This window comes from Trachypithecus francoisi, unplaced genomic scaffold (genome assembly GCF_009764315.1).
Source record: "Trachypithecus francoisi isolate TF-2019V2 unplaced genomic scaffold, Tfra_2.0 Lachesis_group1, whole genome shotgun sequence".
NCBI lineage: Eukaryota > Metazoa > Chordata > Mammalia > Primates > Cercopithecidae > Trachypithecus > Trachypithecus francoisi.
Genome location: NW_022681454.1, coordinates 13,096,699 through 13,120,128, shown reverse-complemented (window position 1 = coordinate 13,120,128; position 23,430 = coordinate 13,096,699). Strand labels below are relative to the sequence as shown.

The 23,430-nt window shown below is 39.2% G+C and overlaps 1 long non-coding RNA gene across 2 annotated transcripts in view; it reads right to left on the bottom strand.

The window, feature by feature from the left end:
- Window positions 1-8,562: 8,562 nt before the first annotated feature.
- Window positions 8,563-23,430, bottom strand: part of LOC117085158 — a 30,109-nt gene continuing 15,241 nt past the window's right edge. Inside the window, exons 2-3 of one of the 2 annotated variants that reach the window (XR_004437825.1) lie at window positions 22,068-22,208; window positions 8,563-10,472 (exon numbers count right to left, since the gene is read on the bottom strand). This is a non-coding gene — a long non-coding RNA (uncharacterized LOC117085158). Of the gene's footprint in view, window positions 10,473-16,408; window positions 16,625-22,067; window positions 22,209-23,430 lie in introns of those variants that run through there. The other variant, XR_004437826.1, reaches the window with a different exon arrangement.

Below are 23,430 nucleotides of genomic sequence, written 5' to 3'. Positions count from 1 at the left end.
ACAAGTGTGTGGAAAGGCCTAAGATCTTTCCACCTAGGCAGAGAGCAAATGAAACCAATTAGCCATTTTCCTGTCACATCTGCAGGATTCTTACCTAGCCTGGATTTCTACCTCCTAATCATCTGTGAAAGAAGCACAACAACCAGGAAGCACAGAAATAAACATTAATAACTACTGAAGCGAGTCTTACTGGAATGGACACTCCCTGTGGGCAGGAATTTGCTGTATCTTGATGCCTGGAACATCCCATGGCATAGGGTCGATCCTCAATAGCTATTTCTTGAATTAATAGATAAATTAGAACAAGTACCTTCCTTCCTTTGGAACAGTAAGTTGAAGAGGTAAACAAGTGATGCATATCAAAAATTCACTCATGTATTGTATAGTTTAGACTTTTCTAGTATCCCCTGAAGAAACACCCTTGCCCTAAGAGATGTGATATTCAATCTAGTTTTATACTGATGCAAGTTACTACACTTTCTCAGAATGCCTTTTCCCCCCAAATCCTTCTCCCATAAAAAATTCAAAATTTATTGGGGATTAATCACTCTGAGTGAATCATATATATTATTTAAATATTTAAATATGTAACACTTACAACCAGGAAGCAGGTACTACATTATCACAACTTTACCAAAAAAAAAAAAAAGAAAAAATTGGGTTACAAAAGATTTTGAGAACATGCAGCTTGTGAGTGTTAGAAACAAGAGACAAACCCAGGCAGTCCGTGATCTTAACCACTGTTTTATTGCCCTCCCAGTGCTCTCAACACCAGCTCTAATCCCCAATGCAAAATTGCAAGATACCGGCACCCACCTTCAGGGCCTCATCCTCTCCTCTCTGTGACCATTCATCCATTTCAGCCTTTAATACCACCCTCACTGCTTTGTCTAGAAACAGCATGTGATGGTTAATTTTATGTGCCATTTGACTGAGCCACGAAGTGCCCAGATATTGGTTAAAGATTATTTGGGTATGTCTGTGGATGCTTCTGGATGAGATTAACATTCAAATCAGTAGACTTGAGTAGATTGCCCTTCTCAATGGGAGTTGGCCCCCTCCAATCTGTTGAAGACTTAAATAGAATAAAAGTCCTCACTATTTTTGACCTGGGCTATTGGTCATCTTCTGCCTTCAGACTCAGACTCAGACTGAAACTACATCATCAGCTCTACTAGGTCTTAGCCTCTATAATTGTGTGAGTCAATTCCTTATAATAAATGTGTTTATATATATAAATAAACAAACACACATGCACACATCCTTTTTGGTTCTGTTTCTCTGGAAAACACTACATAGCCAAACCAACCTATGCTTATTTCCAAATAGGAAGATAGGTCATTTATCAAAGCATACATTTACTAGGGCGTGATTCCCATGTTAACTGCCATGCATCTGCTGATGAGTAGAAAGAAAATGAATCATTTTTAGGTTAATGATTTATATTCCCTCTTTATCCTCCTGTCTCATTTGAATGAGAGTGAAGACAAGTCTTGACCAGTGCACCGAGATGGAAACAGTATGTGTGGAATAAACTAGGCCTCTGCAGTTAGACCCAGTCAACTGGGGCTAACTCCATGTCTACCAGATCCCATCTTGTTCACTTCCTCTTGTGCTTCTCCACGATGGTTTCTCACACCAAACTCTATGCTCAGCTCTAACATGGTTCATCTGTGGTCTTGGGTACCATCCTAGTGGTCTTTTTACCTCTCTTAGTTTGTCAGCCAAGAAGATGACTCTCCTTTTTGGATCTTATCTCTGTTCCTGGCACCTGATTAGTTTAACAATTTGGCTTAAGGAGCTCTCCAGGAGCTGATACATTAAGGCCTCACCTCCCAGTTCCCTTCATAAGTCAACTAGTTTCCAACGTTTTGATTAATTAGCTGCAATCATGTCTAATGCCTTTTCCCTGTCTCAGGTTCTACAATTCTACACACTGAGGGACAACTATTAAAAGGTTACTAATTTTTCACTTCATTATCTGTATAATCAGAAGCAGCAATGAGTCAATGAAAAGGTCATTGAGATTGAAATCAAAATAACTAAATTTGAATCTCTACTTTAATACATTAAGTCCCTTAGATTCAGTCATCTCATCAGTGTAAATGATAATAAAGCCTCACTCACTAATGTTTTAAGGTTTCATTAAGATAATGTGCATGAAAGTGTGTGTTAATTATTGTAAGCTACAAAAAAAGTCAAATGAGTTTTTATTATTGTCAGCTTCATCCTGTACTAAGAATATTTTCTAACATCATTGGAACTAAAAGAGAGGATCAATTCAGAGCAACACACATTTCCTGGTCACCTGCTTCTATGCCAGACTGTGTCTGTTGCTAGGTATAATGGGCACACAAGGAACTCACAGCTTGGTTGGCACCAGAAGTGGTAAATAACCCCAGTTAAGATTTGGAAATACCTAGCACTCAATAGGTATTTTTTCAAAAAGAGAGAAGAAAGAAAGAGAAAGAAAGAAAGAAAGAAAGAAAGAAAGAAGAAGAAAGAAAGAAGAAAGAAGAAAGAAAGAAAGAAAGAAAGAAAGAAAGAAAGAAAGAAGAAAGAAAGAGAAAGAAAGAAAGAAAGAAAGAAAGAAAGAAAGAAAGAAAGAAAGAAAGAAAGAAAGAAAGAAAGAAACTTGTAAATACCAAATTATGTCTGAAGATTAGTGAAGACTCATTTGTCATTTGGAAAAGCAAGTCAGGCATGAGTGTCTCCAAATAAAAGTCTCTTAAATACCTGTATATCACCTTTAAAAACAAGTGCTTCCTGGAGTGATGTCTGGTATGTCTTCATTAACTAGATTCGATTTGTAGTAAGCCCTCTAGAGGCCGGTTGACATTATCGTCTGCATTTTCTCCTAGGAGCCATCTTGCTTTAAGTAGTAACTAATTTCCAGGTGTGGACGGAATTCAGTACTCAATATCAGTTTTTAAAAAGAAAAACAGGCCAGGCGCGGTGGGGCAAGCCTGTAATCCCAGCACTTTGGCAGGCCAAGACGGGCGGATCACGAAGTCAGGAGATCAAGACCATCCTGGCTAACACGGTGAAACCCCGTCTCTACTAAAAAAAAAAATACAAAAAACTAGCCGGGCGAGGTGGTGGGCGCCTGTAGTCCCAGCTACTCAGGAGGCTGAGGCAGGAGAATGGCGTAAACCCAGGAGGCGGAGCTTGCAGTGAGCTGAGATCCGGCCACTGCGCTCGCTCCAGCCTGGGCGACAGAGCGAGACTCCCTCTCAAAAAAAAAAAAAAGAAAAATAATATTAAAATTGTAAAAATATTAATTTACTTGAACTTGGTTTATATTTTCAGAAAAATGAAAACCTTGGAAGCAAAATTTGAAGAAGCATAATACTCTTGTATCCTCTGATATGTTTATCCTAACTTACAGCTATCTTTATTCTTTGTTTAACTGAATTCTTATTTTCTCCTCTCACTACTTAGCAAAAACATATTCTTATGAACTTTGAAGTTTGTAAAGAATACTTTCTGTTGAATGTTTGCTCAGGTTCTTGATTAACCCTTACATGTTCACTTTCTTTTATCTTTCAGAAAAAATAAAAAAATAAAAAAAAACTTTTAGGCTTTAGAAAATAATGAGCTCTTTTTAATGTCTCATAAATTCTAGTGCTCCGGCTTATCTTTATTTTGTGACAGGTATAAGTTTTGCACAACAAAGTAGTTTTTTAAGTTCCCTCCTCTATCATTATCTATGGGCCATATAGCTAATCTGGCAGTTGATCCTGGGCCATCTTTTGATAGTTGTATCTTGGATATCTTTTTTTAAAAACATGCAAGAATCAAACTTAATATTACTCTTTTTGAGATCAATCAGGATTTATATATGGTAAAAAGTCAGTGAATGGCTGGTGATTGAGTTGAAGTAATTCTAGGTTTCCAGTTTCTCTTCCTACCTTAAGCATCTGAAAGAAAGAAAAAGGTTTTAGAATTTGCTTGTACACAAGAGTAGATTCCCAGTGATAACCATAGATTTTCTCTGACCTTGATGACCTTGAAGCTGTTTAGTAATTATGTCTATATTGGAATAATGATTGTTTGAACTGCAAATGATAGATAGACTTGATATCCTTGTCAGTTTTTGGTATAATTTTTAAATGTCACTTGTCCCAGGAAGAGGAAAAGAATATAAAGACACTGGGACAGAAACCCAAAGTCCCTGTGGGAAAGAAAGGAGTTGCTGAAATGGAATTAGGGAAGGGGCAGAGGCTTGCCATTTATGCTAGCTACCCTGATGGAATAATCAGATCATTACTTGATTTTGTCTTTTTATTTTCTGGAAGATGTTCTCTTTCTTCCCTCTCTTCCTCCATTTCTTTCTGTATACCTGTTTTGGAAGAATTTTCACTCCCCTGAAAGCTTTGGTTTCCAAAAGAAGGGACTTATACTAGCCAAAGAAGGTTGACCTCTTTTAGCTCTCACTGCTTCTCAGGTATATTCATCAGGGTTCTCTAGAGAAGAATAACTTTCTTTAACCTTCTCCAGAGAAACAAAGTTTTCTCTTATAAATATATTGTCATAGGTAGCAACAAACTGGAGCCTGTGGCATGGGCAGTAAAGGAATTTACCAAGACAGTTGCAGATTAAAACAAAAAAAAAAAAGACAGATTTTTTTTGGAGAAATTATGAAAATACATTACAAGGGCCAGGCATGATGGCTCACACCTGTTATTCCAGCACTTTGGGAGACCAAGGTGGCCAGGTCATGTGAGGTCAGGAGTTCAAGGCCAGCCTGGTCAACATGACGAAACCTCGTCTCTACAGAAAAGAAAAAAATGCACACACAAAATTTGGCCAGATGTGGTGGTGGGCACCTGTAAGCCCAGTTACTTGGGAGGCTGAGGTGGGAGAATCGCTTGAACACAGGAGGTGAAGGTTGCAGTGAGATAAGATCACACCATTGCACTCCAGCCTGGGCGACAGAGAGAGACTCCATCTCAAAAATAAAAATAAAGATGAACATCAATGCAAAAATCCTCAATGAAATACCGGCAAACCGAATCCAGCAGCACATCAAAAAGCTTATCCACCATGATCAAGTGGCCTTCATCCCTGGGATGCAAGACTGGTTCAACATATGCAAATCGACAAATGTAATCCAGCATATAAACAGAACCAAAGACAAGAACCACATGATTATCTCAATAGATGCAGAAAAGGCTTTTGACAAAATTCAACAGCCCTTCATGCCAAAAAGTGCTCAATAAATTTGGTATTGATGGAACGTATCTCAAAATAATACTAGCTATTTATGACAAACCCACAGCCAATGTCATACTGAATGGGCAAAAACTGGAAGCATTCCCTTTGAAAACTGGCACAAGACAGGGATGCCCTCTCTCACCACTCCTATTCAACATAGCTTTGGAAGTTCTGGCTAGGGCAATCAGGCAAGAGAAAGAAATCAAGTGTATTCAGTTAGGAAATGAAGAAGTCAAACTGTCCCTGTTTGCAGATGACATGATTGTATATTTAGAAAACCCCATCATCTCAGCCCCAAATCTCCTTAAGCTGATAAGCAACTTCAGCAAAGTCTCAGGATACAAAATTAATGTGCAAAAATCACAAGCATTCCTATACACCAATAACAGACAAACAGAGAGCCAAATTATAAATGAACTTCCATTCACAATTGCTTCAAAGAGAATAAAATACCTAGGAATCCAACTTACAAGGGATGTAAAGGACCTCTTCAAGGAGAACTACAAACCACTGCTCAGTGAAATAAAAGAAGATACAAACAAATAGAAGAACATATCATGCTCATGGATAGGAAGAATCAATATCGTGAAAATGGCCATACTGCCCAAGGTTATTTATAGATTCAATGCCATCCCCATCAAGCTACCAATGAGTTTCTTCACAGAATTGGAAAAAACTGCTTTAACGTTCACGTGGAGCCAAAAAAGAGCCCGCATTGCCAAGACAATCCTAAGTCAAAAGAACAAAGCTGGAGGCATCACACTACCTGACTTCAAACTATACTACAAGGCTACAGTAACCAAAACAGCATGGTACTGGTACCAAAACAGAGATATAGACCAATGGAACAGAACAGAGTCCTCAGAGATAATACCACATATCTACAGCCATCTGATCTTTGACAAACCTGACAAAAACAAGAAATGGGGAAAGGATTCCCTATTTAATAAATGGTGCTGGGAAAATTGGCTAGCCATGAGTAGAAAGCTGAAACTGGATCCTTTCCTTACTCCTTATATGAAAATTAATTCAAGATGGATTAGAGACTTAAATGTTAGACCTAATACCATAAAAACCCTAGAAGAAAACCTAGGTAATACCATTCAGGACATAGGTATGGGCAAGGACTTCATGTCTAAAACACCAAAAGCAATGGCAACAAAAGCCAAAATTGACAAATGGGATCTAATTAAACTAAAGAGCTTCTGCACAGCAAAAGAAACTACCATCACAGTGAACAGGCAACCTACAGAATGGGAGAAAATTTTTGCAACCTACTCATCTGACAAAGGGCTAATATCCAGAACCTACAAAGAACTCAAACAAATTTACAAGAAAAAAACAAACAACTCCATCAAAAAGTGGGCAAAGGATATGAACAGACATTTCTCAAAAGAAGACATTCATACAGCCAACAGACACACGAAAAAATGCTCATCATCACTGGCCATCAGAGAAATGCAAATCAAAACCACAATGAGATACCATCTCACACCAGTGAGAATGGCAATCATTAAAAAGTCAGGAAACAACAGGTGTTGGAGAGGGTATGGAGAAACAGAAACACTTTTACACTGTTGGTGGGGTTGTAAACTAGTTCAACCATTGTGGAAAACAGTATGGCGATTCCTCAAGGATCTAGAATTAGAAGTACCATATGACCCAGCCATCCCATTACTGGCTATATACCCAAAGGATTATAAATCATGCTGCTATAGAGACACATGCACACATATGTTCATTGCAGCACTATTCACAATAGCAAAGACTTGGAATCAACGCAAATGTCCATCTGTGACAGACTGGATTAAGAAAATGTGGCACATATACACCATGGAATACTATGCAGCCACAAAAAAGGATGAGTTTGTACCCTTTGTAGGGACATGGATGCAACTGGAAACCATCATTCTTAGCAAACTATCACAAGAACAGAAAACCAAACACCGGTTCTCACTCATAGGTGGGAACTGAACAATGACATCACTTGGTCTCGGGAAGGGGAACATCACACACTGGGACCTATTATGGGGGGGGGGGAGGAATTGCATTGGGAGTTATACCTGATGCTGATGAGTTGATGGGTGCAGCACACCAACATGGCACAAGTATAAGTATGTAACAAACCTGTACGTTATGTACATGTACCCTAGAACTTAAAGTATAATAACAAAAATAAAATAAAAATAAAAACAATAGAGAAAATACATTGCAAGGATGCAAGGGGCAGGCTAGCAAGGGAGGAAAGAGAGGAGCTGACTGCGAGGAGACAAAGGCTTGCTGGGAATTTTATAGGATGGTGCTTGTGCTGGAGAGGGCTATATGCAGTATGATAATGTCAAGGTTGAGGGAGCTAACTTGTATTTTTCTATCAGCCGACGGTCTGTTGATAAGTCAGGTGCAGGATGATTGTGAGTTATTTGTGCTGGAGGGCTCTAAGTCCTGGACCATGATAAAGGCAGATTTATATCTTATCTCCTTTATCTTTTTGCTTTTCTGTGTTCCCATCAGTCTGAATCCTTTTTGTTATTAGTATTCCACATATATCTATAAGAGAATATTTTATTGAATGTAACTGTAAGAGAAGATTTATTATAGAAATTGACTTGCAAGATTAGGAAGACTAAGACTTCCATGATCTGTTATCTGCAAGATGGGGAAACATGAAAGCCAGTGGTATAATTCAGTCTGAGTCTGAAGGCCCAAGAACCAGGAGCACTGAGGTGCGAGAGCAGAAGAAGATAGATGTCCCAGCTTAGAGAGAGAGAGTGAATTTGTGATATTTAGATCCTCAAGAAATTGAATGATGCCCACGCACATTGGAGAGCGTGATCTTTTTTACTTAATCTACTGATTCAAATGCTAACATTCTGCAGAAACACCTGCACAGATGTACCCAGAAATAATGTTTAATCAGCTTTCTGGACATCCCAGTCAAGTTGACACATAAAACTAGCCATTACACCAGCAGAAGAGAAGTAGCTTATTTAAGAGGTGAACATGTGAGAAGTAATTAAAAAGGATCAGCTCAGCTCTTTCCAGGAGGAACCTGTGGCTGCCTATCTATGGCAATGGCTAGGTTTATAAGTCTGTGTAATTTGGGGGTAAAATACAAGCAAGTCTATTTGATTATAAACCTAAAGTCATATTCTACCCCAGACTTTCTCCTGCATCTTACCCTCAATGGTTCTTGGGAGTATTACTTATAGCTACCTGAAATCTGAAATTTCCTTCCCTGTCCTTTTGATTTGAGGTGGATTTCAAAATTACATATAAAACAAACAAGATAAAATGCTAGTAAGTAGAAAAACAGAAGAGAAGGATAAAAAGTTAGAAAAAATAGAATAAAGGGAGTTGATTCTTTATTCATTCATTTGACACATGCTTTTTGCTACTCCACTGTGTCAGGTTCTATTCTCTGTTGGGCTGTGTAACAGACAGACAAGGTTCCTTCATCATGGATTTTATAGAGCACATACACAGGACCATGAGATCCTACACTTTTTGTAGAGGTAAGAGGCAAAGTGTGTACTGATCTTAAAATAACAGTCTAGGAAAAGAAAAACCATGATCAATAAACATGATGTGTGGAAATTTTTGCCTACTCAAAGGACAGTTGAACAACTATGTGAGGCTCACTTCCACTCTTCCACTAGGACACTGAGCTTTGAATAAGTTTAACTGCAGTCACAGAGAAGTACAACTATTTATTTTCAGTACCAAAGAGTTTCACACAACTTTTTCTACTTATCTATCTGCCTCATTCACTTTCCCCATTAAAAAAAAAAAAATCTAAAATCTGTGACAGTTTTGATACAATGAACAGTAAAACCCTAAAGCAAATATTGCACTTTGGCTTGTTCTTAATACGTATTAGAATGCATCCCTTGCTTCTCTTTTCTTCCATTTCCTGCCATGTTTTTGTTGATTTTTTAAAGTGCTTTTTATTAATTTATCACTTATGCATCCTGGATCCTTTCAAAAAGGTACCAACTGATGTAAGATGGTTATTTAACTTTTCAGAACACATTGGGGGCTTGGCATTTCATCTCTTCATCTAATTTCTGACTTGTCATTAAAACTGATTCTGAACAATCACTTCTGACTCCCAACAATCTTCAGCATTTGACGTTGTAAATATTTCTTCCTTGTATAATTTAAACCTCACGAGAGGCTAGAGATGAAATGTGGTCATTGACGTTTCACAACTTAGAAAAAAAAGAAGAAAGATATTTAGATTAAATAAAATGCTATGTTCACCCTGTTGGAGCCATAGCAGCTAAAACAACATCCAGATAAAGGAGTAAAACAGTCTCTGAAACCCAGGTTGCTTTTCCACTCTAGGATGTCATGCTTTCATGACAACACCTGGACATAGTTCACAGTGATGTCTACGATTCTGATAACGGCTTCTAAGTGGTTTCCTAATGGAAACCAAGCCAATTTTCTTTTGTCTAGTCTGTGATTAAGGAAACCAAAACTGAAGTATAATACACAAATCTTCCTCATATTAAAAACAAAGAACATCAACAATAAGAAAAAACAGAATCACAGCTCAGAGGGAGTGGTGAAGCCAAAAACACAACTGTGTTGCAACATCTGGATAATCCAGACATTCTCAATAGTTGGCGATGAGAAAGCTCAGATAGAAGTCAGCATTACTTTTTCAACAGTGATGATCAGAAGCCTTGGCAGTTCAACAAATTCATTGCACTTTACCACAAATCTGCATTGTTTATTCTCAGCGGTAGCTCTCTTGATCTAAAATCTTCATGGAATTTTGCTCCTTAACGTCAAAAGTATTCAGCTAGCTATTTAAACTATTGGATTTTGTAGCAGTAATACAAAAACAGGCTAATAAATTTTGTTCTTAGAGGCCTAATATTAGTCACTGACCAATTTTGAACAATTCAATAAGAATACAGTTATTGAAATGTGGTGTATTCTGTGAAGCACCTTCTCCATGTTAACCCCAAACTTGTGTTATTGAAAGTGGTTCAAAATCTCCATTTCAGTCATTTCCAAAGGGAATACCTTCCCACAGAGCCCAATAGACCCAATATTACAGAATCTGTTCACATGGTTACTAATTGTTGGATGTCTCTGGGATGTTTTTATCCATTTCCCAAATTCTTATGCTGTGCCATCTTCTTGGCCATTGTCTTTTGCTTCTGGTTGAATCAGGTCTTCTGGAAACTTAGTCTCAAAGATGGAGCAGATGCTAAATGACTGAGATATACCCATAGAGTTGGAACCTAAAGGCAGACACAAAAACATAAGGTGTGATTCATGCCCATCAAACCTATGAATTGTTTCTGCAATTAGGTTTTCATTTCCACTGAATAGCTCTACAATTCTTTGACAGCTGTGATTCCATTGACTTCGGGGTAGTTTAGCAATGGGAATTGGCTACAGTCTCAAGTCACCATCTGTTCAATCCTCATGTCCAGCTTTCTCCTGAGTGGCTTTACTTTCTGAAACCAATCAGCAGAATTGAAATATATCTTGTCATTTTACAGCGTCAAGTTTGGTGAATCCATATCTCTGCCGTAACAGTCTAAAATTTTAGTTGAGGGTTTAAAGTTGTTGGTTGTTTAGTCATCTGATTTACCAAACTCTTTAATCTAAAAAAGCAGATCAAAGAACCTCTTTCAAATTTTTTCCTGACTTAATCATCCATCTATATTAAATACACAAAATTATATTTCAACTTTTTTTAAAGTAGGTAGTACTAAGTATGCAGAACATTTACAGCCTTTATCACCTCCTCCATTAAAATGTGCAATAAACTAGTTTTTACAAAATTCAGAGCCCTAGCTCTCTTGATGCTTGGGATAATTGAAACCAAGTTCATCAATGTACTCTTGTGACTCGTATTCATTACATACCTCTTCTTTTATTCCTTCATCGTAGGTCTTCCTATAATAATTGAATTCTACTTTTAGTGCAGACAAAAATGCTTTAATTTCTTATGGGAAGGTAGGTTCACACATTCTATGTCAGTAGGTAGTGTTTATGTTTTGTAGCATCCTCAAGGTAAATGCATTTGACCTCATGTTGATTGTCCCTCTGAGGTGGTCAGACAAGTGAGTAGGGAAGAGCTGGTGTCATAGTGTGCTTTGGGCTGCCATAACAGATGACTGGGGACTGCGTAATTTTATAAAGAAAAGGGATTTATCTGTCACAGTTCTGGAGTCTGGAAAGCCCAAGATCAAGGCACCAGCATCTGTGGTGTCTGGTGTCTGGTGAGGGCCTTCTTGCTGCATGCTTACATGCCAAGTAAAAAGACAGGCAGAGACCAATATTATGTCGTTGTATAGCAGAAGAGTAGAAGAGAGTGAATCCACTCCCATGAACACTTTCTACTGTGGCAATATCTATTCATGAGGAAGGAGGCCTCATGACATAAAAACTTCTTATTAGGACCCAACTCCCAATGCTGTTGCATTGGGAATAAGTTTCCGATACAGACGTTTTGGGGGACATTCAGACCATAGCAGCTGGCTACTGGAACTGGGGTTCCTGTGAATGCCCTTGACGCATTGGTATCTGATTCTAAACTCTGAGGTCTGCTACTTTACAGAGCTGCAGAGGGGACACCAAGGGAACTAAATCAAAGCCATTCACAAATGTTTTCCTCCAGAGGTCCCTCCTTGTCTCTGCAGCTCCTTCTTTTTATCAACACCTGATAGTCTGGCTTGTCAATCTCCTTTTGGATTTGGATAACTGTTTCTACATATCCCTTGTGTTCATATTTGGTAACTCACTTGCCAGTGATTCTTCACCCTACTTTTCCCACTTGTTTTTGGTCCCTGTGTGTACATCATGCTTTGTTGAATTGCTTAAAATCTCCTTGTAACTGAAACTAGCCAGGATCCCATTTGGAACCTTGCTGTTCCTGCATGCTGGTGGTTACCCAAAGGGCCATTGTTTTACCCAGGAGAGGCCATGAGAGTCCTGACAGTGCCATGGGGAAGGGGTTGAGCTGGGGTAGGAGTGAGATACAGATGGTTTCTAGCCATGTTCACTTCCCACTAAGGAAAAGCAGGCTTGTTTGTTTGTTTGTTTGTTTGTTTTTATTCTACTTGTGTCTGAGAAGTCAATATCTGAACAAACACTGTGAAGTTAAATTCAGACTGTTTTCTGTCTGATGTTAAACCAAAACACATTTCTTTGGGTTTCCTAAAATAATGCAACATATTAGGATAAGGAGGTTAAAAAACAAGTCTTTAGAGCCAGACAGGCCTAAGCCCAACCTGTCCCATTCCTTTCACTACTCCTCTGAAGCCATGAATGCTTAACCTAGGTCCTCAGCCCCTCTGTGTCAGTTCCTGTCTGCAAAATGGGGATAAAAGTAGCACCTACCTCAAAAAATGTTATGAACATTATGTGTAAAATCACATACAATGTGTCAAGTCAAGTACATGGAATACTTATGATGATAACAACATACCACATTCTGTTGACCAGGTTTTATTCTCTAACACTTTACATTAGATTTGCTCATTTAATCCTAACAGGTGCTATCTTTATCTTTACTTTATAGATGAAGAAGCCGAGGTTAAGAAAGATTAATATATGTTACCCAAGATCACAAAGCCAACAAGGAAATGGGCTGGGGTTTGACACCAGATCTCTTTTATTCTGTAGCTTCTGTTCTAAAGATAGTGCTTTAGAACAGAAAAGTAAGGCATCCTGTAGAGCTTTCTATTAAGTGGTGAAGTGAAGGCAGACCTCTAGTGAGAAATTGAATCTGGAATCCAATTTTCAGATAAGTGTGCTATACAGTGTACCAGGAGGAGATCGCAAAAATTATTGGTGAGAAATTTGAATTATCAAAATCAGTCCTTCATTGCTATCAGTGTCCTTGATGCTTTGTGTGATTTTCTGCATTGATGAAACAGATATTGGGTGTCTACTCAGTACCAGGTGGTATAAAGTACCATTGATACCAATAGAGATCATTGTTACCCCAACTCTCACCTTCCTTAGCCCCATTCCCTAAACCACATCTTTTACCATGACTTTTTAGGGGACCCCATGAGCATTAGCTAAAAAGAAGTTTTCCAGAATGGTATACTAAGAAAAATTTCATTAGGACTTGGGCCTGGGATCAAATCATGCCAATAAAACCTGATGTTTGAATATCTTAAGACTTGGTTTTCTCAGATGTAAAATATGAAAAACTAGCAGGTAGTGAAACATCAGATCTCATCCCACTGTCCGGAGTCAAATCGTGTCCTCCCAAAGACACATGTTGAAGTCCTAACCCGCAGTACCTGCACAGGTGATCTTCTTTGGACATAGGGTTTTTGCAGATTTGATTAAATTAATATGAGGTCATTACATTGTGCATTAATTTAATATGACTAGTGTCCTAACAAGGGAAAAATTTGAACACAGACACAGAAACACAGGAATACTATCATGTGAATATACAAAGACATATAGACACAATGAGGGAAGGCCATGTGAAGATAGAGTCAGAGATTGGAGTGATACATCTACAAACCAAGGAATATCAAGGGTCGTTCGTCTACAGCCACCAAGACTAGGAGAGAGGCCTGGAACACATTCTTCTTCAGAATCTGCAGAAGAAATCAGCCCTCCCAACACCTTGATCTTGGACTTCAGGACTCCAGAACTGGGAAACAATAAATTTAGACTTTTTTAGGCCACAAATTTTGTGATACTTTGTTACAGGAGCAATAGGAAACTAATACACCTGCCAAGTAATGAAGTCAGGAAATAATTTCTTAGGAAATTTAAAATGATAGATGCTGGAGGAGAGAACCCGCTCTTAGGGGGTCTGTTGCATCAAACAATGGAAGCCAAGTCACGGTGAGTTGAAATCCAGTTCCTATTGGGGATTAGAAGGTTATCTGTTAACAACTTTCTCTCTTAGTCCAATTCTTCCTAGAGGAATGTAATCCTTACACCCACTAACCCACTGTTTTCAGCTTCTTCAATATGTACAGTTGTCTTCACCCACCTGCCTTTTTTCTTTTTTCTGTTTATCTTTCAACACTACTTTTGTAGTCCACCTGTACCTCAATTCAAACTTCATCTACTTTCTACTATCCTTTATTACTTTAATTTAACTTGAGCACAGATATGCTGCTTCTGTGCCCAATAATTGACTTTGTTCTATTTGTTTTTAAACCTGGCCATGTGTAGGGGTCCCATCAACTCTCACATTTCACTCACTCCTTCTTGAAAAACCTGTTTCAACACTTCTGTAGATACAAGGAAGCTAGTAGCTTAGTTTTGTATCTAATGTATTTTAAATAGTCCCTAAATGTTTCATTCTTTGTTGAAGAAAGAAGCTAAGGGAAGGGGAAATGAAAGTGCCTTTTCCAAATTAGGTGATTGGTGAATCTCAACAGACCCAAGACTCCTTGATAACAATAGTAACAGCCAGATTCAGACAAGCTGGCTTTGAATTCCCAAATCTCTGCTCTGGCACGGACTAGCTCAGTGCCCTGGCAGGAATTCCATAATTTCCATATGCCAAAATGGTCATGCTGTAAAATGAGGTAACAGTGCTGCCTGTCTTAAAGAATAGTTGGGCTGGGCACAGTGGCTCACGCCTGTAATCCCAGCACTTTGGGAGGCCAAGGTGGGCGGATAATCCGAGGTCAGGAGTTCGAAACCAGCCTGGCCAACATGATGAAACCCCATCTCTACTAAAAATACAAATATTAGCTGGGTGTAGGGGCAGAGGCCTGTTATCCCAGCTACTTGGGAGGCTGAGGCAGGAGAACTGCCGGGAGGCAGAGGTTGCAGTGAACTGAGATCATGCCATTGCACTCCAATCTGGGCGACAAGAGCAAAACTCCATCTCAAAACAAAACAACAAAAATGTTGGGAAGGTAAGAGGATTAATAATGCATGTGTATTTTATGCCTGGTTATCAGTAAGGTCTCAGTAAATGTTAGCTCTTCCTATTTGTCTCCTAGATTTTCGGCAAATATTTCATTTTTACAATAATGCATTCACACAGTTGTGTTCACTATTTGTTTAATAAAGACCTTTGCATACTTATTTTTATGCAGTCTCTTAATAAGAAATTAAAGCATAAAATTGAAATATAAATCTAATAAAAAACGGAATAAATTTTTTAAAATTCCATGCTAGTAAATCTTGGTGGATTTTTTTTAACTGCTTGCTGCAGTTGATTTTACACCAGCATTTTATGAAGTATATTTTATTTTTTCTAAGTATCCAATTACATCAAATAGGTATACTAGTACAGGCTGATAGCTATACCTGGAAATAACAGTAAATTTAAAAAAGCTTTTTTTAAAAAAAAACCTTTCATTGTTACTGTCAAAGCTTTTCCTGTTTGTCGAGATTGTGCACTTTAGGAATGAAAAGAAAAATTGAATTATACTGGAGGGAAGTTATACTCATTGGCATGAATTATAGGAGAAAAGCATGCAAGGAAAGCAGTCCAATAAACCAAGGCAATTCTAGCTCTGGTCATTATATAAACTTAACATTACATTATGGATATAAATGTCTTGAGTGAGTAGTTGATTCCTACTGGGACGGAGAAAATGTAAAGGGAGCTGATATGCTTTCAAATAGACAATCTTAAGTCTTAATTTGAATAAATTTGGCCCAGAGGGTTTTTATTTGTTTCCTTTGATGAGGTTTTTTTTTTTATTTTCTTCTTTTATTTATCTGTTTTTGGAGGGGGCTACTATATTATATGATTTAGCAATTAAACGATTTAAGCTAATTAATGATTGAATGGAAAGATGAGTGATCAATACATTTTATAAACGCCTGTTTTCTCCAAACATTCTAAAAGACAGATACCATATGTCTAGCATGTAATAGGCACTTGATAAACTATTTTGACGGACTAATTCAATTTTATAGATCCTTTATTATCCCAGATACCTGGCAAATTCTGCATCCAATAGGCATGAAAGTTGGTTGTTTGTGTACTGTCATTTGGCATGTATCTGTCTGATGCAAAGACAAAGTTACATGAGCCAGAGGCAACGTGAGCAGATTCTGATCATCAAGATCTACTCCCAAGAAAAGGTGAGGATACAGGAGGTGGAAGTACTAAAGAAAAGAGGAAACTTCCCTCTTCCCATCACTTACTTTAATGGAGTGAGTCAAGCATAAGACTTTAAAATTAGAAGGAATGAATTTAGTGTCCATGTCTGTCACTTACTTGCTATAAGATACTGGACAATTTTCTTAGCTACGCCGAGTCTCATATTTTCTCACTTGTAAAAGGGGAAATATGCTTTCTCAGTGTTTTCCCAGTGGTGAGGATTCAATCAAAGAAATCTCATGAACGTGTGCATTAAACTTTAATGTGCTTTGCAGATATGAGACAATAACCACATCATCCACATCAGATGCAATAGAGAAGGTCAACTCTGTAAAGCATAAAAGGTTAGAGACCATCCACAGACAACTGAGGTTTAGAGACCTGTGAACTTCATGATCATAGGACTCTGTTGAATGAACCTTTTAATCCTTTGTTTTTAAGCAGTTTGTATAATGTGAAATTAAATAGCAAAGCTTGACAGCAAAAGGAACAACAAAGGTATTTTTCAACATACTCAACCTCTTCCACAGTCATTCCTGTAACTCCCAATCATACTTTTACTAAGTAACAAAAAAGATGCTTTCTTCCTAGCAAAACCCAAACAGCCACAATCTGGACTGTTCCTGGAATCTCAGATGTTGTGTAAGACAGAAATGCATTATAAAACATGAGCTTGCCTCCCCTCAGTGCAGCTTTATTGCATATTTATGCTTGTAGTTCCTGGGTGCTTCTGAGGCAGGAGAAATGCTTGTTTACCACTTGGACTGGTTCCTTTTCCACTTACCTGTGTGGAGTTTAATCTGAGAACCCCCTTCTGAGCCCCTTAAAGCTTTTTTTTTTTTTTTTTTTTTTTTTTTTGATGCAGAAGGAGCCTGGGGAGTCTACATAAATCCAAAGACTCCACATCGGGCACTGGCAGAAAGAATGTGTTGAGCTATGAGGATTTTCCAGACCTTGCAGGATCAAAAACACAAGGGTGATATAGCAAGTGCACAGTGTCACAAGAGACAGGCGCCAAATCACACATGCTAATCAGAATGCCTGAAGGTTGGCAGAATTCAGGCATCAATTTCTCTTCCACCGATCTCCACTTGACTTTTCTTGGGAACCAACAGGGAGATGTTGAGTTTGACTATTAATGAGTCAATGCACACTTTATTGGTCCTAAAGCACATTTGTCATGGCAATTTACATGAGTTAGCACCATGTTTCTAAAGCTTACTATGGAATCTAGCAAGCATTTGTTTTAATGAGCTAACACACCCAGAATGACTTATACTTTTTATGGTATTTATTACATATTGTCATAAACACTATTAACTTAAATTATGGAACCATTTGCACACTAAAAGAAAAAACAAAGTGTTCATCATTAGAGCAAGAAAGAATCTTTAGAGACACCCACTGCAGCACTTTGTATTCTGATGTATATAGAAGAAAATCTGGTGGCATTCTTTGTCTCATCTTAGCTAAAAGGAAATCTGAAGATCGGCAACTTGACTGGGGTCCTGGAAGTCTGGGATGGAGAGGGAAGGACCATGGACTACAGTGGGTTAAATATAGGGACCTTCCATTGGGTAGAACCCATGAGAAAAACCGAGCCCATCTTTAGATAAAAAGGGAGCCAAGTTATCAATCCTTAATAACTAGGAAGGATAGTCCAAGTCATGGGAAAATTTAATGATAACATACAGATTAACAGAACCTGGAGAGACTCCTGGAGTAGGTAAAACATAGCACCAGGCACATTTCATGTTAGATTGTGCTCTTGGCTGTGTGGCAAGAAGCTCTGTCAACTTGGACTTAAGCTTTTCATAACAGTTACAAATTTCCTGGCTCTTAGTATACATGTCCACTTGCAACTGGCATAAACTGGTTTTAAAGGACATACTTTAATGTGATGTGTCACTCTAGGATTTTCTGGAATGCGAATATTCATCGTCTCCCACATTTCATTAATCTCTCACACCCAAAGCTCTTTCCTGATGATGCTGCCTTCCCGAGAGTTAATGTGAAATGGTGATTTAAGAGTGTAGACTCTGGTTCACCAACAACCTATTTGTCCTTGGGACACTTCTTAACCTCTGTGTTGTAGGCAAATAACTCAACCTCTGTGCTGTATGTAAACAGGCACAATAGTAATCTCTTTAGGGTTAGTGTGAGGATTGAGTTATAATATACTGGATCCTTAAAATAGTGCCTGGCAATTAATGAATGCTATTTAGGGGTTTCTAATATTTATTAATTTTAATTATGTATCATCCCTCCCCTGTAGTCTAAGGCTAGCAATGTGCAGAGAAGCAAGCATGTAACAATTTGGAGTAAAAAAACTTAACAGCATTTGATTTTCAGCTTAATGGGTTTTTTAAAAATTGTTTTTCATTTCGAAATCAGAGAATGCGACACATTGGTGTAAATAAGCAGAATCCCTTTGAATGCAAACTGATGCAGTTATGTTAAATTGGTGACTCAAATTACATAACATTGTTATTACTTTTTTCCACATTTTATTAAGACTATAAACCTTTGGATTGGAAAAAGTTCAATGAACCCCAAATTGAGTAAATGTAAAACTCAAAATCATACAAAACCAATCACTATATCATTTAGAAATATATATATATATGAATAAAAACAATAAGTAGGAAAGACAAGATTAATAAAAATTCGGATTGCAGTTACCCCTGGGGAGAAGAATGGGGGACTCAAAGGCTTTAAGTGTATTGGTAAATTTTTTCCCTCCAGTGACCTAAAGAGTATATTAGTAATATTATTATTCTTTAAATTGAATATGCAGAAAATACGTTTTTCAAGTATGCTAGATATCACAATAAATAGAAAATAAATTAATGAAGTTCATCCATTCTTTTTATGTGCTACTTATAATAACACAAGCCAGAAAGCTGGGAGTCATTCTTGACCACTCCCTCACCAAGTAAATCTAATTAATTATCACTTTCTACTTCTCCTTACCTTCACTACCACAATCAGACCCAAGCCACCTTGACTCTCACCAAAAACACTGAAGTCCCTCCTGTCTCTTAAACCCCTGCTCTAATCCAATCTCCAGATGGCAGCCAAAGGAAACGCTTTAAACCTTATCTCTCTTCAACTTGTCTATCTCTCCATCCTCTTTGCTATCAGAAGCAACAGAGTGACAAGTAAATTGCCCAAAGGCGCACAGCCAGGAAACAGCAGAGGCAGGACTTTGGGTGATACTGGGAAAGGCTTAGTCACTGCCTCACACTGGGTAATCTCTGGATAAAGGACAGATTTATTTCTCCTTGAATCACTATCGCACGTTCTTTGTCTGCTTAGTTTTCCTTAACTCTGACCTCAAACCACAATTTCCAAGAAATGCCTTCCTAAGCCCCTGGCCCCATTGCAGCAAGTCTCCACTGTTTGTCCTCCCAGCACTTTGTACATTTTTAGTAACATCCCTCCTCCACTGGATTGTGACTTCCACAAGGGTAGGAGCCTCTTTTGCCCACCATCACAGTGCACATCATATACCCTTGCTCACTCTGGTGCTCTCCATGTCTATCTCTCAGCGAAAATGATAGGTCACCAAACAGATCTCTCATCTTACATTCCAACAATAAACAATCTGGTCTGCTGACCCTACCCACAGGGCTGTGTGTGAGACAGGTGGGCTGGGGAACAGAGATCAGCCCTGGCCCATGGAACTCATGATAGCCTGCTCCATGGAAGGGACGTGGTGACCAGGTGGAAATGAAAGTGACTTTGGACACCCACGACTTCAATCTCTGGAGCCAGTGAACAGGTCCCAAATTAGTCCCTTCTGCCCCTGTTCTTTCAATCATATCCACTCCTCTCACTTGGAGAGGTGGAAGGCATCTGACGTCCACCCCAAGTATGCTGGGGCTACCAGTGACATAGACAAAGGTGGCCAAGCAAGATAAAGTCAGGGTAGGGGTGGGAGGGCAGGAGCAGGCATGGCCAAGGCTGTGGAGCTTCTCCAGAGAGCCGAATATGTTTGATCCTGCTCTTTTCCTTGGCAGCACTGAATATATTTACAATTATTGTCCATGATCTTTCTGCTCCACCATAGAGGAAGGGTACCTTCATGCTCCTCTGAATTCTTGTGTCCAGCACAGAGCATGACCAAGGGCGTATGTCCAAGAAATGGGTGATGCAGCCAGCCCCCGTGAGTCCTTCAGGTCTTACTCAGGTACTTCGTTGAGAAGCCTTTATTCCTTGACACATTTCTTAGTTGTTTTGGTGCTCTTCTCCATGGGACCGCATAGCCTTGGTGCTCTTGTATTGTGGGCTCAAAAGACATCTGCCGAATGAATGAATGGACACTTGTAGGCTGACTCTCTCCTGAACAGTTGCTAGGTCCAGTGCTCTCTGCCTGGAATCCTCTTTCCTCTTCATTTACCTGCTTAGTTTATTTCAACATTTGAGGGATTACTAGATGCTACACTCTCTTACTGGACTCAAGGGTCATTTCCTTCAGAAGGCCTCTCTTAATCTTTCCTTAGGGCTCGTCTTCTCCATGGCCATTGTACATAGGAGGACCTCTCTGCCCCAAGATCACGATGGTAACTTGAGCACAGAAACCAGATTTGATTCATCTCTCTGTAGCCATCATGCGGCCATGCTTGGCACCAGGGTGGGTTCAGGAAACACCTACAGAAGACATTATCTCTAAGGAGAGAGACAACCACTGAAGCAGACTGATCCTGATTGGGATTCCAGCCCTGCACTTGATAGCATAACCAAGTTCCTTTCTCTCTATTAGCTTTCTGGGTTAAAACAGCCTACTCAGCCTGGAAACGAGGTCTAAACTATCTGACAGAGTTGCCAGGATAGTCATTATCCCCTCAACCTCAGGAGACAGCAGGGCAGGATAGACTCCCTTAATATCTGGTACTTGGTACTCCAGATAGCTGAGAAAGGTGGGAGGAGGAGGAGAAGTTAGAGTAGAATTCATTCTTTTCTGCCCTAGTCTAAGGTTCTCCTTTCCCTCCACCATCAAAGTCACCTAGAAAACAGAGCCAAAAAACTAAATACTGATGTTTTCTTTGGGGAGGTAAAAACTCAAGACATTAGGAGTGAGAAGCAAGAGAAAAACTAATGGGAAGTAATACAAGATGATGTATTACCAGGCTGGGCACTGCTTCATGACAAGCCTTGAGGAGGGACAGCAGTTGTGTCCACCTGCTACTTGGGAAGTCTCCTCATAGACTGTGCTATTTTGGAGAAATGGAACTTTGCAGCAATTCATGGAAGGAGGGAAAGAAGGGGGAATTTATCTGCCTGGGAGTTAGCTGTCTCCCATTTTCCATTAGTCAAATTTTACCCCGTAAGTATTAACTCTCCCACACTTCTAAGTTTGCTGGTGGCAAATTGGGATGTCAGATCTCATGCCCTGTGGTAGGGCATTTTATTCATGTCTTTAAAGTGGTGGGAAGAGACACAGACTCTATGCATACGGCCAGTGAGTGCCAGGGTGAACCTGATATAGTACATATATCCTGTCCAATACAGTCCAACATTGGTTTTCTCATTTTCTGGAAGAGAACACAAGGCATAGTGATCAAAGATCTTTCCCAAGGTCACATGGTTATTAAGTGGTAAATTTAGGATTTGTGCACTGCCTGGCTCTGGAAACTGTGGAAGGCCAAGATAAAGAACTTGAATTTTATGTAGCAGGCAAAGGAGTCGCTAAAGGGTTTTAAGCTTGAGAGGGACATAAGATAAAGAGATTTTTAATGAAGCTCCCAATCTCTACTGTGCCCCACCTTCCCACCTGGCTAAACTCCAGTAGAAACAGGTGGCTGCAGAAGAGTTCGAGCGTTGAAGACAAGTTTTGAGAAGTCTCTGGGTCCTGAGCTTCATTTGGGCTTCAAGAGTTGCTCCATAATCTTCCTGTGTTCATCCAAGCCTCCAGCTACCAAAGAGACAAGCTGGTCAGAGATAGATGTGATCTGGGTAGAAAAGCCAAAATGAGAAGAGACTGTCCTAAAGATGAGGAGAAGGAGGACCATCCATCTCTTCATCATCAGCCTATGCATCTGAAGATCTTGGCATCTGCTGATGAATCCTTTAGTGTTGCCTGAGGTGGTCAGATCTCATAAACTGTCAGCCACACTGATCATATCTTTGTGATCTGTATCTGTTGTATATCGCCCAAGCACATCAGAAGGGAAGAAAGGCCATGTATGTGTAGAGCCTCTTACTTTGGCAGTCTGGTGTGCCACCTGACACTGGCTTAGTTCCTCAGCCACCTGATCCATTTCAGCCTGGTATCAGCTGTACATGGGGACTGTGTGGGGTTCAGATCTACTTGAAGGCCAGACAGGAGACAGGTAACCGCAGTGTCACAGGTGGGTGTCCGGAAACCACCACATCTAATATTGCCTTATGGATCAACTACTTCTAGTAAAGTTCTGAAAAACTCAAACAACAATTGCTTACTGATTTGTACCTTCATTGCATTTCTGGAATTCAAGCATATAATAAAAATAAGCAAAAAAATACTTTGGCATTTTATAAAAACTAGACATATGTTCTAGGCCCATGTAATTATAATCAGATCTTTTGCTTACATGAGTGTCAGGTTGGCCATTCAAAATCATGTGGGGCATGGGATAATTCTCTATTTTGTGGGAAGGACTATATAATGTATTATAGAACATCTAGCCTACCGAAGCCCTGCCCTCTAAACACCAGTAGGCCCCTTCTGTCATTCATCATAATAATAAAAAAGCATCTCCCCAGATTTTAAAAATGCCCCATTGGGTGAATTATTGCCCTAGAAAGTATCCAGGAATGGGAGGCAGCTAATTGGTGAAGTGAAAGCCACACAGTGGGCAAGATTGCCTAGGAAGTTCAGAAAGAGTAATAAAAGCCCAGGGATAAGGTCAAGTGAAATACAAACATTTAATAAATAGGAAACGGTAAGAAACAGCCTGAAAAGACTGGAAACAGAAAGAGAACAAGTTTCAAGGCCAAAGGAGAAGAGGAACAGAAAAGGGCAAAGAACGTTTTCTCTAGAAGAGACATCAATAGTGTCAAATGAAGTAGATAAATTAGGTGAAATGAGGAACTGATGTAAGTCTACTGAATTCGACAGTTAAGAAGTAATTTCTGAATTGTCCCAAGGCTGTCAG